The sequence below is a fragment of the Plecotus auritus genome (genome assembly GCF_963455305.1).
Source record: "Plecotus auritus genome assembly, chromosome: 1".
NCBI classification, from domain to species: domain Eukaryota; kingdom Metazoa; phylum Chordata; class Mammalia; order Chiroptera; family Vespertilionidae; genus Plecotus; species Plecotus auritus.
The window spans coordinates 98,436,317-98,451,257 of record NC_137770.1 but is presented as its reverse complement, the minus strand read 5'-3'; positions in this window follow the sequence as shown (position 1 = coordinate 98,451,257).

Sequence of the window (14,941 nt, the reverse complement as noted above, 5' to 3'; positions counted from 1 at the left end):
TTACGTTCAATCAGCAGTTAAGAGGCATGCCAAGAGACAGGACAGTGCATCTAGAAATCAAGACACAAAACGGACAGCAGAGAAAAACCTGTAGGTGATTCAAATATTGGAGTCAGCAGACATAGACTTTTAAATAACTGACCAGTATGTTCAAGAAAACAGAGGCAAAATGGGGAGACAGTATAATTAGAAAAATGAGTATTTCACCTGAGAATTGGAATGTACCCAAAAAAAACAAAAAAAAAACAACAACAACAAAAAAACAGGAGTAAACTGTACAATTGAAAAATACCGAATTTGAAATTTAAAATTGAATAGATGACTTTGACAGCAAAAGACAGGATTGGTGAAATGAAAGACAGGTAATTTTGAAAATTCAAATTTACTCTATAATGCAAATAGAGTAAAAAAAGGGCAACACAGAAGAGAGTGGAAATAATATATGTGAACAGGGTGAAAAAAATATAATTGGAGTCTCACAAGGAGGGGAAGAGGTATTGACCAAAGATTTCCTAAAATTGACAAAATATATCAAGTCAGAGATTTAATAACGTCTATGAACTCAAGCAAGAAATATACAAAGACCACATCTATGCATACCATAAAAGTGCCAAAACAAAGAAACAGAAGAAGTATAAAAAACTATCAGAGAAAACAGAGACTTTACTTCAGGAGAAGAACATTAAGATTGACAGCTGATTTCTTAACAGGAAAGAGGAAAGCTAGATTCCAAGAGATTGACATTTTAAAAGAATTATAGGAGGACAAATGGAAAAACCTTTAAAGCAGTCAGGGAGAAACCAAGATGGCAGCATAGGTAAACACCTGAACTGCTGCCTCACACAACAACTTCAAAACTACAACTAAAAAACAAAACGGACATCATCCAGAACCACAGGAAGGCTGGCTAAGTGGAAATTCTACAACTAGAAGGGAAGAGAAAAGCACACTGAGACTCACAGGAGCTGCGGAAGTAAAGTGCAGAGGTATGGAGGTGTGCACGGAGAGGGCTGGCAACTGAGGACGCAGTTGTCTTTCTCAATTGGGAGGGAGACACAAACTCCCGACTACTCTGAACTCCAGTTCTGGGTGAGACTCTGGGGACCCAGACTCATACGGGGAGAGACCGGACTGTCTGCAGCAGGCGGAACTCGAGGGCGGCTTGCTCTCAGAGGTGCTTGCAGCGATTACCATGGGACACTGAGACCCGGGGGCCTCATAGGGCAGGACTGAAGGGAAGCCATTGCTTGTTTGCTCTGCCTTGAGACTCTGCCCCATCAAAGTTGTGTGCAGAGGCTTTAGCATATGAATGGCCTGGTCCTTTGAAATCTAAACTTACCTAACAAACTGCAACTGAGTCAGAGAGACTCAGAACATCCAAAAGAAGACCCAAGGCCCCATAGCAGCCTGCATTGCTTCACAGCTGGCCCTCATCTGGACACCTCCAAAACCCAAACAAAGAAGAGGAATCTGCAGATTTCTCTGTAGCTCCTGCTGGGTGGCCTCAGGCAGAGACTAAATTAGCACCTTCTTAGAAATCCAAGGGCCAGTGTACCCAGTGGTCAGAGTGGGACCATCCAGATTACAACTCCTCATATCCATAAGGGACACACTCAGGGGGCAGACTCAGTGAGCACCAAAGCCCCACTGAAGCAAGTCCTGGCCCATAAGGGTGTCTCCAGCACAGAAGTTCTCCCATCGTAGACACAGCTGATCCTCACAGCCAATTGGCCTGGAGGTCAATTCCTCCCAGTGATACCAACAACAATCAAGGCTTAACTACAAGAAGACTGTGCACACAGCCCACAAAGGGGTGCACCAAGAGTGTCCACCTCAGGTAACTGGGGAGTCTGAGCCACTGGGCCCTATAGGACACCTAGCACACAAAGCCACTCTATCAACTCAGGGAAGCAGCCAAAATGCGGAGACAAAGAAACAGGTCACAAATGAAAGGAATGGAGGAAAGCAAACGACTGGATATAGAGTTCAAAACCACAGTTATAAGGTTTTTCAATAATTTTCTAGAAAAGGCCAATAAATTTAATGAGACCCTTGAGGATATGAAAAAGGACCAACTAGAAATTAAGCATACACTGACTGAAATAAAAATAATATACAGAGATCCAACAGCAGTCTAGAGGATCTCAAGAATCAAGTCAAAGATTTGAAATACAAAGAAGCAAAAAACACCCAACCGGAAAAGCAAAAAGGAAAAAGAATCCAAAAATATGAAGATAGTGTAAGGAGCCTCTGGGACAGCTTCAAGCGTACCAACATCTGAATTATGGGGGTGCCAGAAGAAGAGAGAGAGCAAGATGCTGAAAACCTATTTGAAGAAATAATGACAGAAAACTTCCCCCACCTGGTGAAAGAAATAGACTTACAAGTCCAGGAAACGCAGAGAACCCCAAACAAAAGAAATCCAAAGAGGACCACACCAAGACACATCATAATTAAAATGCCAAGAGCAAAAGACAAAGAGAGAATATTAAAAGCAGCAAGAGAAAAACAGTTAATTACCTACAAGGGAGCACCCATACGATTGTCAGCTGATTTCTCAACAGAAACTATGCAGGCCAGACGGGAGTGTAAAGAAATATTCAAAGTGATGAATAGCAAGAACCTGCAACCAAGATTACTCTACCCAGCAAAGCTATCATTCAGAATTGAAGGGCAGATAAAGAGTTTCACAGATAAGAAAAAGCTAAAGGAGTTCATCACCACCAAACCAGTATTATATGAAATGCTGAAAGGTATTCTTAAAGAAGAGGAAGAAGAAAAAAGTAAAGAGAAAAATTATGAACAACAAATACATATCTATCAACAAGTGAACCTAAAAATAAAGTGAATTAAAAACCTGAGGAACAGAATAATCTGGTGAATATAATAGAATCAGGGGCATAGAAAGGGAGTGGACTGATAATTCTCAGGGGGAAAGGGGTATGGGGGTGTTCAGGAAGAGACTGGACAAAAATCATACACCTATGGATGAGGACAGCGGTGGGGAGGTAAGGGCAGAGGGTGGGGTGGGAACCGGGTGGAGGGGAGCTATGGGGGGAAAAAGGAGAAACAATTGTAATAATCTGAATAAAGATTTATTTTTAAAAAATCAAGTGAATAAAAAATGTGATGAACAGAATAAACTGATGAATATAATAGAATCAGGGGCATAGAAAGGGAGTGGACTGACAATTCTCGGGGGGGGGGGGGAAGGGGTGTGGGGGTGTGGAAAGAGACTGGACAAAAATTGTACACCTATGGATGAGGACAGTTGAGGGGGGGTAAGGGCAGAGGGTGGGGTGGGAACTGGGTGGAGGGGAGCTATGGGGGGAAAAGGAGGAACAATTGTAATAATCTGAACAATAAAGATTTATTAAGAAAATAATAAAGCAGTCAGAGGACATATTATATACAGAGAACAAAAATAAGAATAACAGCAGGAATAAAGAAAGCCAGAGATAATGAAGCAACATCTTGAAAATACTAAGGGAAAAAAGGTTAATCTAAATTTCTATATCCCACAAAAACTGTTTTTCACAAAATGAAGGCATGAGAGAGAGAGAGACAGAGAGAGATTGATTTTCAGACATACAAAAGATGAAAGAATTCATGGTCCATGGCCTTGTCCTATATAATAAAAGACTAATATGCTAAGTGTCTGGTCCACCAGTCCGCCTTTCAACCAATCAAAGTGTAATATGCTAATGATAGGCTAAGAAGGCCACTCACCTGCTTGCTATGTGCACTGACCACCAGGGGGCAGATGCTCCAACTGGTTGGTTAGCTTGCTGCTGGGGTCTGGCCCATCTGGACTGAGCGAAATGGGTCAGACACACCCTGGAGCCCTCCCGCAGTTCCTACCTGGCTGGCCAACCTCCTGTGTTTCTCCAATCATGCACCGGTTGGGTCCCTCGGCCTGGCCTGTGCCCTCTCGCAATCTGGGACCCCTCGGGGGATGTCAGAGAGCCAGTTTTGTCCTGATCCCACAGTGGGAGAGCCGCTCAGCCAGAACCTGGGCTCACGGCTGGCGAGTGCAGCGGTGGTGGCGGGAGCCTCTCTTGCCTCCGTGGCAGTCAGACATCCCCCAAGGGCTCCCAGACTGCGAGAGGGTGCAGGTCCGGCTGAGGGACCCCCCCTCTGGTATCAGTATAAATGATAAGTACTTGTGGAATAAGGTAAATGATAATTGATGGAAATTTAGATCTGCACAAAGAAAAGCACTGAAAATGGTAAATATGTAGTAAATATATAATAATGTTCTGATTTTTTAATTCCTGAAAATATTTGGCTACTTAAAGAAAAAATAACATTGTTATTACTGTGTACATATGTAGAAGTAAAATATATGGCAATAAGATCACAAAGGCCATACATGGTGAGACAACATGTTTTTCGTTATTGTTGAAAGTATTACATATGTCCCCCTTTTCCCCATTGACACTCTTCACCCTGCATCCCTCCCCAGGCCTTCACCACACTATTGTCTGTGTCCATAGGTTATGCATATATTTAGGGAGAAAGGAAGGGAAAGGGAGAGAGAGAAACATCGATGAGAAACATTGATTGGCTGCCTCCTGCACACCCTCTACCTGGGATTGAGACTGCAACTACCAGGAATCGAACCTGTGACCTCTTGGTGCGCAACGGCCAACCAACTGAGCCACACTGGCCAAGGCAAGACATCATTATTTTAATACACAGTAATGGCAATTTAGATATTACCAATTTATAGAATCTTTGCCCTGAAGACTTCTACATCCCACCCCCAACCTGGTCCTCTTTTAGACATGTACCCTAAGCTTTAAATTCTAAGTTCACTACAGGTGATAGACTGTTATAGTCTGTTTATATTTTTCTTGTCATGATTGAGTAATCAAACCCAACAGAAGAAGCATTTTTAGATTTCAGCTGTTGATTCCACTTACATATTTCACAATTAGTAGAGGTACTTTTAGTAGACTTGACTCAGTCTATTATTTTTTTAATTAGAATTTGATCTCTTACCTTAGGGTTTTTCTAACTGTTTTGCCCAAAATAATGTTTTTCTTTAATATTTTATTACTATAATTTTAGTTTATATCTAAACTAGAGGTCTAGTGCACAAATTCATGCAAGGGTGGGGTCTGGCCGCACTGCCCCGATCGGGGCCAATCGGACCAGGCTGACTAGGGGGAGGGGACATGGGAGGTTGGCTGACCAGCCCTGCTCCTGACCGGGGTGGAAGGGGCCAATAAGGGATGGGGCTGGGTGGGCGGAGGGGCTGCGAGCGGTTGGCTGGCCAGTCCTGTCCCCTGGTCAAACTCCCAGTTGAACTTCTGGTGGAACTCCCAGTCAAGGGAACAATTTGCATATTAGTACTTTATTATATAGTATAATTTAGAAAGGTTCCTAAGGTACCTAACAAATTTGTTCATATTGACTTTTATCTTTATTAAAATAGTTAAGGAAGTCAGACAGTTTCAGAGTGAACTTAATTTGTTGTCTTACTGCAGTATATTTTATAGTGAATATCTTGTCTTCAGGATTGTACACTTATAAATTTGATTAAGATCAATATATAAGAACTGCACTGAAATATGTGGAATTTACAATAGGGGATTTTATGTGAATAAAAAGTAAATATATATTTTAGATATTTGAGTTTGAGCATTAAAATGCACCTGTGATAATAATTAGATAGTTTAGAAGCTGGTGTCTTCCAAAGTGCTAGCATATTCCAAAACTATATTTAGAAAATAGAAAAAAACAATAAATACGTATATTGGATTTCTGCAAAGAAATATCAATAATATACAATATTTTAATCATTCTCAAAAGTACTTCTATCATTGTCAACTTCTATTTATGAAATTTTACATTAAAAATAATAATTTCACCTTTATAAATATAAATTGAAGTACATAAAAGAGAAAAATCGTTTTTCATAAAGAGTATTCTAGATTGATGGGAAGATGGCGACCGGCAAGAAGGTAGGGAAGGAGAGAGTGTGAGAGAGTGAGGGAACCATAGAGGAGAGTGTAGACGTGTGTGGTGTGTGTGTGTGTGTATGAGCTAGGGACAGTTAGATTCTGCAGGTCCTCCAAGGGGCTGTCAGTCAGGGCAGTCTTAGATGGCGGAGCCCTGCACACAAAGCTGACACTTCTGGGCAGCCAGTGTGGGCACAGAGACTGTGCCATCTTGAGAAACAGAGCTGCTTGAGACTAGGGTCCTGGCCTCAACACCACCCAGTCGCGTCTCAGACGCAAATCAGGACCCTGCAGCCACTGGGGACAGAGAACTGCGACCACAGCTTCAGACCAACAGACAACAAGAATCCAGACTTCCTGGCCGCAGATTTCTGTGAGTCAAAGAGCCTATCCCCCTCCCCGCAGATCACGGATAGCGCCATAGTAACTGATAGACCTGCCCCTTGCTCGGGCTGCAGTGCCCCTACAGGAATTTGAGCTTAGGAGCACGTGCACAGACTGGAATCTGCTCCCCACAATGCAATTGGGCAACCAAACCCGAAGCCCACGCAGGGCGGCAGTGCCACCTGACTTCCATTCTGGTCAAGCGCACACGGAAGTCTGTTTTCAGCAGCACAGGCACGCCACAGGGCTACTGTGCAACCCAGTCCCCCATGGTAACTGGGACCCAGATTCTCCTGGCAAGAGGCAGCACTGAGCACCACTGACTTGACTCTGTTTCTTACCGTGTGCGCCTGGGATTCCTGCCTCACAGCGCATTCACACTAAGAGCCAGTGACTCCAATTCTTGGTGCATGCACACATGGGGACCCTGATTCTCAGTGAGAAGCCGCATGAGGCAACAGAAAATCTAATACTCGATTCTTGGTGCAGACACAGGGCAACTTTGACTCCTGGCATGCGCTAGGGGACTCATTTTCGGCACACGCCAACAGCGCAGTTCAGGCAGGGTCTGTAATTCTAGGTGCGCACACGAGACCATACTGAGGGCTGGTAACACTGACACTGGGCAAGCCTGGTTCCCACCAACCCACGGCAGCCACACATCCTAGTGTCGGAGCACTTCAGTGACACTCGGGTGGTGTGAAGCTCCCACAGCACACAGCCCAGGTCCACGCAACTCGAAGTCTGAACCTTCTGGTGATAGTCAGAATGGGGACAGGACACAATCCCCAGAGGAAAGAAAATGAGGAGTCACCAAGAAAGGAAATTAGTGAAATTGAAGCACGCAACATGACAAAAAAAGAATTCAGAGTAATGGTCATGGAATTCATACATCGGGTGGATGAGAAAATCAACAACCTATGCAAGAATCAGGAAGAAATGAAAAGTGATATAGCTACAATCAAAAACACCATGGAAAGTTTAGCAGTAGACTAGAAGAAGCAGAGGACCGAATTAGTGAGTTAGAAGATAAGGTAGAGAAACAAGCCCAATCTGAACAGCAAGTGGAGAAAAAAATTAAAAAGCAGGAGGAAAGCCTAAGGGAGTTTGGCACAACATGAAACGAAGTAACATACGTATAATAGGGCTGCCAGAAGGACAAGAAGAGCAGCAAGGATTAGAAAATCTATTTGAAGAAATAATGACAGAAAACTTCCCGGATATGGGGGAAAAAAACGTTCCACAAGTACAGAGAGTCCCAAGCAGGATCAATCCCAAAAGACCCACACCAAGACATGTCATAATTTCAATGGCAAATATTAACGACAAAGAGAGAATCTTAAAGGCGGCAAGAGAGAGACAGAGGGTTACCTACAAAGGAGCCCCCATCAGATTATCAAATGATTTCTCAACAGAAACACATCAAGCTAGAAGGGAATGGAAGGAGGTATACAAAGTGTTGCAAAGCAAAGGACTGAATCCAAGAATACTCTATCCAGCAAGACTATCAATCAAAATTGAAGGGGAAATCAGGTGCTTCGCAGACAAAAAAAGGCTAAGGGAGTTTATCACCACCAAACCAGCAAAGTAAGAAATGCTAAAGGGAATACTGTTAAAAGAAGAAATAAAAAGGTAAGAAGGAACACAGACACAAAAATAGATATGACTACAAACAAGTACCTTTCAGTAATAACTTTAAACATAAATGGACTAAATGCTCCAATCAAAAGACATTGAGTAGCTGAATGGATAAAAAAACACGACCCATATATATGCTGTCTACAAGAGACCCACCTCAGAACAAGAGACTAACACTGATTGAAAGTGAAGGTATGGAAAAATATCTTTCAGGCAAATGGAAATGAAAAAAAAAAAAAAGCTGGGGTAGCAATACTTATATCTGACAAAATAGACCTCAAAGTGAAGGCCATAACAAGAGATAAGGAAGGCCACTTCATAACACTAAAGGGATCAATACAACAACAGGATATAACCCTGATAAACATATATGCACCCAACCCAGGAGCACCCAAATACATAACAAAACTCCTGGAAGATATCAAGGGAGAGATCGACATCAATACAATCATAGTAGGGGACTTTAATACACCACTGACATCACTGGATAAATCCTCTAGACAAAAAATCAGCAAAGACACGGCAATCCTAAATGACTCACTAGATCAGATGGACTTAACTGACATCTTCAGAACATTTCACCCCATAGGCACGGAACATATGTTCTTCTCAAATGCACATGGGACATGTTCAAAAATAGACCACATATTGGGTCACAAGCAAAGTCTCCCCAAATTCAAGAAGACTGAAATCATACCAAGCATCTTCTTAGATCACAATGCCATAAAATTAGAAATAAACTACAATAAAAATAATCCAAAAATCTCAAACACTTGGAAGCTGAATAGCATGCTATTAAATAATGACTGGGTTACCAAAGAGATCAAAGAAGAAATAAAAGCATCCTGGAAACTAATGACAACAAAAACACAACAATCCAAATTCTATGGGACACAATGAAAACAATCCTGAGAGGGAAGTTCATAGCTCTACAGGCCCTACCTCAAAAAGTAAGAAAAAATGGTAGTAAATCATCTAACTCTACAACTCAAAGAATTAGAAAGAGAGCAACAAGAAAATCCCAGAGTGAGCAGAAGGGAGGAGATAATAAAGATCAGAGCAGAAATAAATGACATAGAGACCAAAAAAAAAAAAAAATACAAAAGATCAATGAAACCAAGAGCTGGTTCTTTGAAAGGATAAACAAGATTGATGAACCTCTAACCAGGCTCACTAAGAAGAAAAGAGTGAGGACTCAAATAAACAAAATCAGAAATGAGAGAGGCAAAATAACAACAGATCCCTCCGAAATACAAAGGACCATTAAAAAATACTATGAACAACTCTATTCCAACAAACTGAACAACCTGGAGGAAATGGACATATTCCTAGAAAAATACAACCTTCCTAAACTCAATCAGGAAGAATCTAAACATTTCAATAGGCCTATAACATTGGAAGAAATTGAAGCAGTCATCAAAAAGCTTCCAGCAAACAAAAGCCCGGGGCAGACAGCTTCACAGAGGAGTTGTACCAAATATTCAAGGAAGAACTAAAACCTATCCTCCTCAGACTATTCCAAAAAATTCAAGATGAAGGAACACTTCCAAGCTCATTCTATGAAGCCAGCATCACCCTAATACCAAAACCAGATAAAGACAACACAATGGAAGAGAATTACAGGCCAATATCCCTCATGCACATAGATGCCAAAATCCTCAACAAATTCTAGCAAATAGGATCCAACAATACATCAAAAAGATCATACACCATGACCAAGTAGGATTTATCCTGGGGTATCCACAAATCAATAAACATGATACATCACATAAACAAATTGAGAGATAAAAATCACATAGTCAGCCAAAACCGGTTTGGCTCAGTGGATAGAGCATCGGCCTGCGGACTGAAGGGTCCCGGGTTCGATTCTGGTCAAGGGCATGTACCTTGGTTGCGGGCACATCCCCAGTGGGAGGTGTGCAGGAGGCAGCTGATCGATGTTTCTCTCTCATCGATGTTTCTAGCTCTCTATCCCTCTCCTTTCCTCTCTGTAAAATATCAATAAAATATATTTTAAAAAAAATCACATAGTCATATCAATTGATGCAGAAAAAGCATTTGACAAAATCCAACACACTTTCTTGATAAAAACTCTCAGCAAGGTGGGAATAGAAGGATCATACCTCAACATAATAAAAGCCATATATGAAAAACCCACAGCCAACATCATACTCAATGGGCAAAAACTAAAACAATTTCCCCTAAGAACAAGAACAAGACAGGGATGCCCACTCTCACCACTCCTGTTCGACATAGTTCTGAAAGTATTAGCCATTGCAATCAGACAAGAAGAAGAAATAAAAGGCATCCAAACTGGAAAAAAAGAAGTAAAACTGTCCTTATTCGCAGATGACATGATATTGTACATAGAAAACCCTAAAGATTCCATAAAAAATTATTAGACTTAATAAATGAATTTGTCAATGTAGCAGGATACAAAATTAATGCCAAGAAATCTATGGCATTTCTTTACACCAATAGTGAACTTATAGAAAGAGAGACTAAAAAAGCACTCCTATTTACCTTTGCACCAAAAAAATTAAGATACCTAGGAATAAACTTAACTAAGGAGGTAAAAGACCTATATGCAAAAAACTACAGGACACTGAAAAAAGAGATAGAGGAAGACATAAACAGATGGAAGAACATACCGTGTTCATGGATTGGTAGAATCAACATCATCAAAATGTCCATACTACCCAAAGCAATCTAAAGATTCAGTGCAATCCCCATTAAAATACCAATGGCAGATTTCACAGACCTACAACGAACTTTCCAAAAATTGATCTGGAATAAAAAAAAAAAAGACCCCAAATAGCTGCAGCAATCCTGAGAAAGAAGAACAAAGTAGGTAGGATCTCAATACCAGATATCAAGCTGTATTACAAAGCCACTCTTCTTAAAACAGCCTGGCACAAGAACAGACATATAGACCAGTGGAACAAAACAGAGAACCCAGAAATTGACCCAAAACACTACGCCCAATTAATATTTGACAAAGGAGGCATGAACATAAAGTGGAGTCAAGACAGTCTCTTCAATAAATAGTGTTGGGAAAATTGGACAGATACATGCAAAAAAATGAAACTAGACCACCAACTTACACCATACACAAAAATAAACTCAAAATGGATCAAGGACTTAAACATAAATGGGAAACCATAAAAATACTAGAGGAATCCACAGGCAGCGAAATATCAGACATATGCTGAAGGAACTTCTTCACCGATACTACTCATAGGGCAATGAAAACTAAAGAGAAAATAAACAAATGGGACTACATCAAAATAAAAAGCTTTTGCACAGCAAAAGAAACCATCAACAAAACAACAAGAAAGCCCACTGCATGGGAGAACATATTTGCCAATGTCATCACCTATAAGGGTTTAATCTCCAACATTTACAGGGAACTCATACAACTTAACAAAAGGAAGATAAACAATCCAATCAAAAAATGGGCAAAGGACCTAAATAGACACTTTTCGAAGGAGGACAGAAGGAAGGCCAAGAGACATATGAAAACATGCTCAAAGTCACTAATTATGGGAGAGATGCAAATCAAAACAACAATGCGGTATTATCTTACACCTGTCAGAATGGCTATCATCAACAAATCAACAAACGACAAGTGTTGGTGAGGATGCAGAGAAAAAGGAACTCTTTTGCACTGCTGGTGGGAATGCAGACTGGTGCAGCCACTGTGGAGAACAGTACGGAGTTTCCTCAAAAAACTAAAAATGGAGCTCCCATTTGACCCAGTGATCTCACTTCTAGGAATATATCCCAAGAAACTAGAAACACCAATCAGAAAGGATATATGCACCCCTATGTTCATAGCAGCACAATTTACCATAGCTAAGATTTGGAAACAGCCTAAGTGCCCATCAGCAGATGACTGGATCAGAAAACTATGGTACATCTACACAATGGAATACTACGCTGCAGTAAAAAAGAAGGAGTTCTTACCATTTGCAACAGCATGGATGGAACTGGAGAGCATTATGCTAAGTGAAATAAGCCAGTCAGAGAAAGATAAATATCACATGATCTCACTCATTTGTGGAATATAATGAACAACCTAACCAGGCGTCCTCAAACTACAGCCCGTGGGCCACATGCGGCCCACCGAGGACATTTATCCGGCCCACTGAGTGCCACTGCCTGTCCTGTTTAGCAGCCGACTCGTCCCAGGCCTACAGTGCGCATAGGAATTTGTTCATAGTTTTTTTTTTAAACTATAGTCCGGCCCTCCAACGGTCTGAGGGACAGTGAACTGGCCCCCTGTTTAAAAAGTTTGAGGACCCCTGATAAACTGATGAACAGGGACAGATCCAGAGACAGAGAAGCATCGATCAGACTGCCAAACCTCAGAGGGAAGGTAGGGGAGGGTGGGGGAAAGGAGGAGAGATCAACCAAAGGACTTGTATGCATGGATATAAGTCTAACCAATGGACATGAACACCAGGGCGGTGAGGGCATGAGTGGGGAAGGGGTTAGGGGGTTAATGGAGGGATGAGGACACATATGTAATACCTTAATCAATAAAGAAATTTAAAAAAAAGTGTATTCTAGCAAAAGGATTACAAGTTTGGTAACTTGAGATGCTATTCTGGAACCTATGCTACTAGTTCAAATGTGCAAGCTCCAACTTAACAAATGTTTAAAATATTTGAGTTTTTAAAACAGAGCCAAAATAAACTCCATCTTTTCTAGAGATGACATATTTAGCTAAGCACGAGCAATACAAATCTTTCAACCATCCCATGTATTTGTTTAAAAACCTCAGAAACCTTGTGCATTTCTAATAAAACATGGACAAAACACTGAAATCACTGGAGCCTAACAGTTGTCTTACAAATCAATATTTATAAAAGGCAAATGTACTTTTCTGTATATGTCTGTGTGTATATAATGGTGTATATAGATGTATACATGTGGTATATGCCTATGTATAAAGCTACATCTTATATATGTATATAGATATGAATAGACATTTTAATCTATAATAATAAAAGCATAGTATGCTAATTAGACCAGACATCATTCCAGACGTCCTTCTGCATGAAGCTGAGGCCAGAGGGAAGCCCAGGTCCCAGATGCCAGAGGGAAGCTTGTGCTGGCAGCCAGGGGAAGGAAGGCCTACTCTTGCACGAATTTCATACATCAGGCCTCTAGTTGTCAAAATAGTTATCAACAATATAATATTGTCTTATGAAAAATTTGTGTTCCATACAAACCGTGAGTAGAGAAAATGTGTAAGCCATGGCTATTTTATCATTATAATATGACTCATTAATCATGAACATTTTAACAAAATTGAAACTTTAAAAATAATTATGATCTTTAAAAATACTACACATAAAAATGCTTTTCTATGCAACTAAATCTAATATAAAAACAACAAATTTTTAATATTCCAACCTGTTTTTGTGCGAAAGAAAACCCCTTCAAAACAACCTAATCCTGTCAGTAAGTGATCTAATAAGAAGATTCTTCAGTTTATTTAAATAAGGAATTTTCTTATTGAGAAAGGGGAATATTTTATTAGGTAAAATGTTTTAAATAATTCTAACATATGGCTTATTTATAAAAGTAGAATTAAATTTTCTCATATAAAAATTAATTGACTCCACTATAACTGCTTTTACCTTGCTTATAACCAATAACCTTGCTAATAATTCGCCTATAACTGGTTTTATCTTTGCCAGTTGCTCAGGTAGGTAGAGTAAGCCTTGAGGTTTAGACTTCCTTTTGATAAAACTACACTGTCAGGTTTTAGCATAGGCCAAATTAAAATAGTAAAAAGCAACTCAAGGTTATTTTTTTATTAATAAGGAATTGTCACAATATTCCTAATTAGTGAGGGCTAAGACAAAGCATGCTGCTACTATAACCCTATAGAGAGGCAGCAATGCTATGATGCTATCTATATACACGTGCAGTTCAATTCACATTTTTGTTCTTCATTGAAAGAAATGCATACAGCCCCAGCCAGTTTGCCTCAGTGGATAGGGTACCAGCCCAAGGACTGAAGGATCTTGGGTTTGATTCTGGTCAAGGGCACGTACCTTGGTTGCAGGCTCAATCCCCAGCGCGTTTGGGAGGCAACCATTCCATATGTCTCTCTCACATTGATGTTTACCTCTCCCTGTCTCCACACCACCACCACCACCACCCCTCCCCCACACCATTCCATTCTCTCTAAAAATCAATGGAAAAATATTCTCGGTGTGGATTAACACACACACAAAAAATGCATACAATCTTGATTTTTAGAGAATTCATACATAAGTGTATAAAAGAAATGGCACAATAATAGAGATTGTAAGATTTTAAATCTTTTTTTAATTTTGAAGGGTTTGGTGACCTATGGTTTGCATGGAGTTTTAGTTATAAGACCTCAGTTGTAAACCCTAGCTAGTCCTTGGCAAGTTACTAGCCTCTCTGGGTCTGTTTCATCATCTGTAAAACGTATGTAATAATAATAACAATAATACTAAAATCAGCAGCAGCTGCAGCATTATTATGTGGCTCATACATATAATTTTTTATTATTGTTACTAGAGGCCTGTTGCATGAAGAAATTCGTGCAATAGGCCTTCCTTCCCTTGGCTTCCAGCACCGGTTTTCCTCTGGCACTTGGGGCCCAGGCCTTTGCTCCGGCCGCAGTCTGCCACCTTTGCTGCCGACTCTGGCCAGAGTCTGCCTTCTTTGTCTTCGCTGCAGGCTCCGGCCAGAGTCTGCCACCTTCATCTTCGCTGCAGGCTCAGGCCAGAGTCTGCCATCTTCGTCTTCCCTGCAGTCTCAGGCTGGAGTCTGCCATCTTTGACTTTGCTGCTTCGCTGCAGATTCCGGCCAGAGTCTGCTGTCTTAGCTGTGGCCAGAGTGCCGCTCCTATAGATCCCTTCACCCCCCACCCTCCCTCTCATAGCAGGCGTCCTGCCCAGCCACTC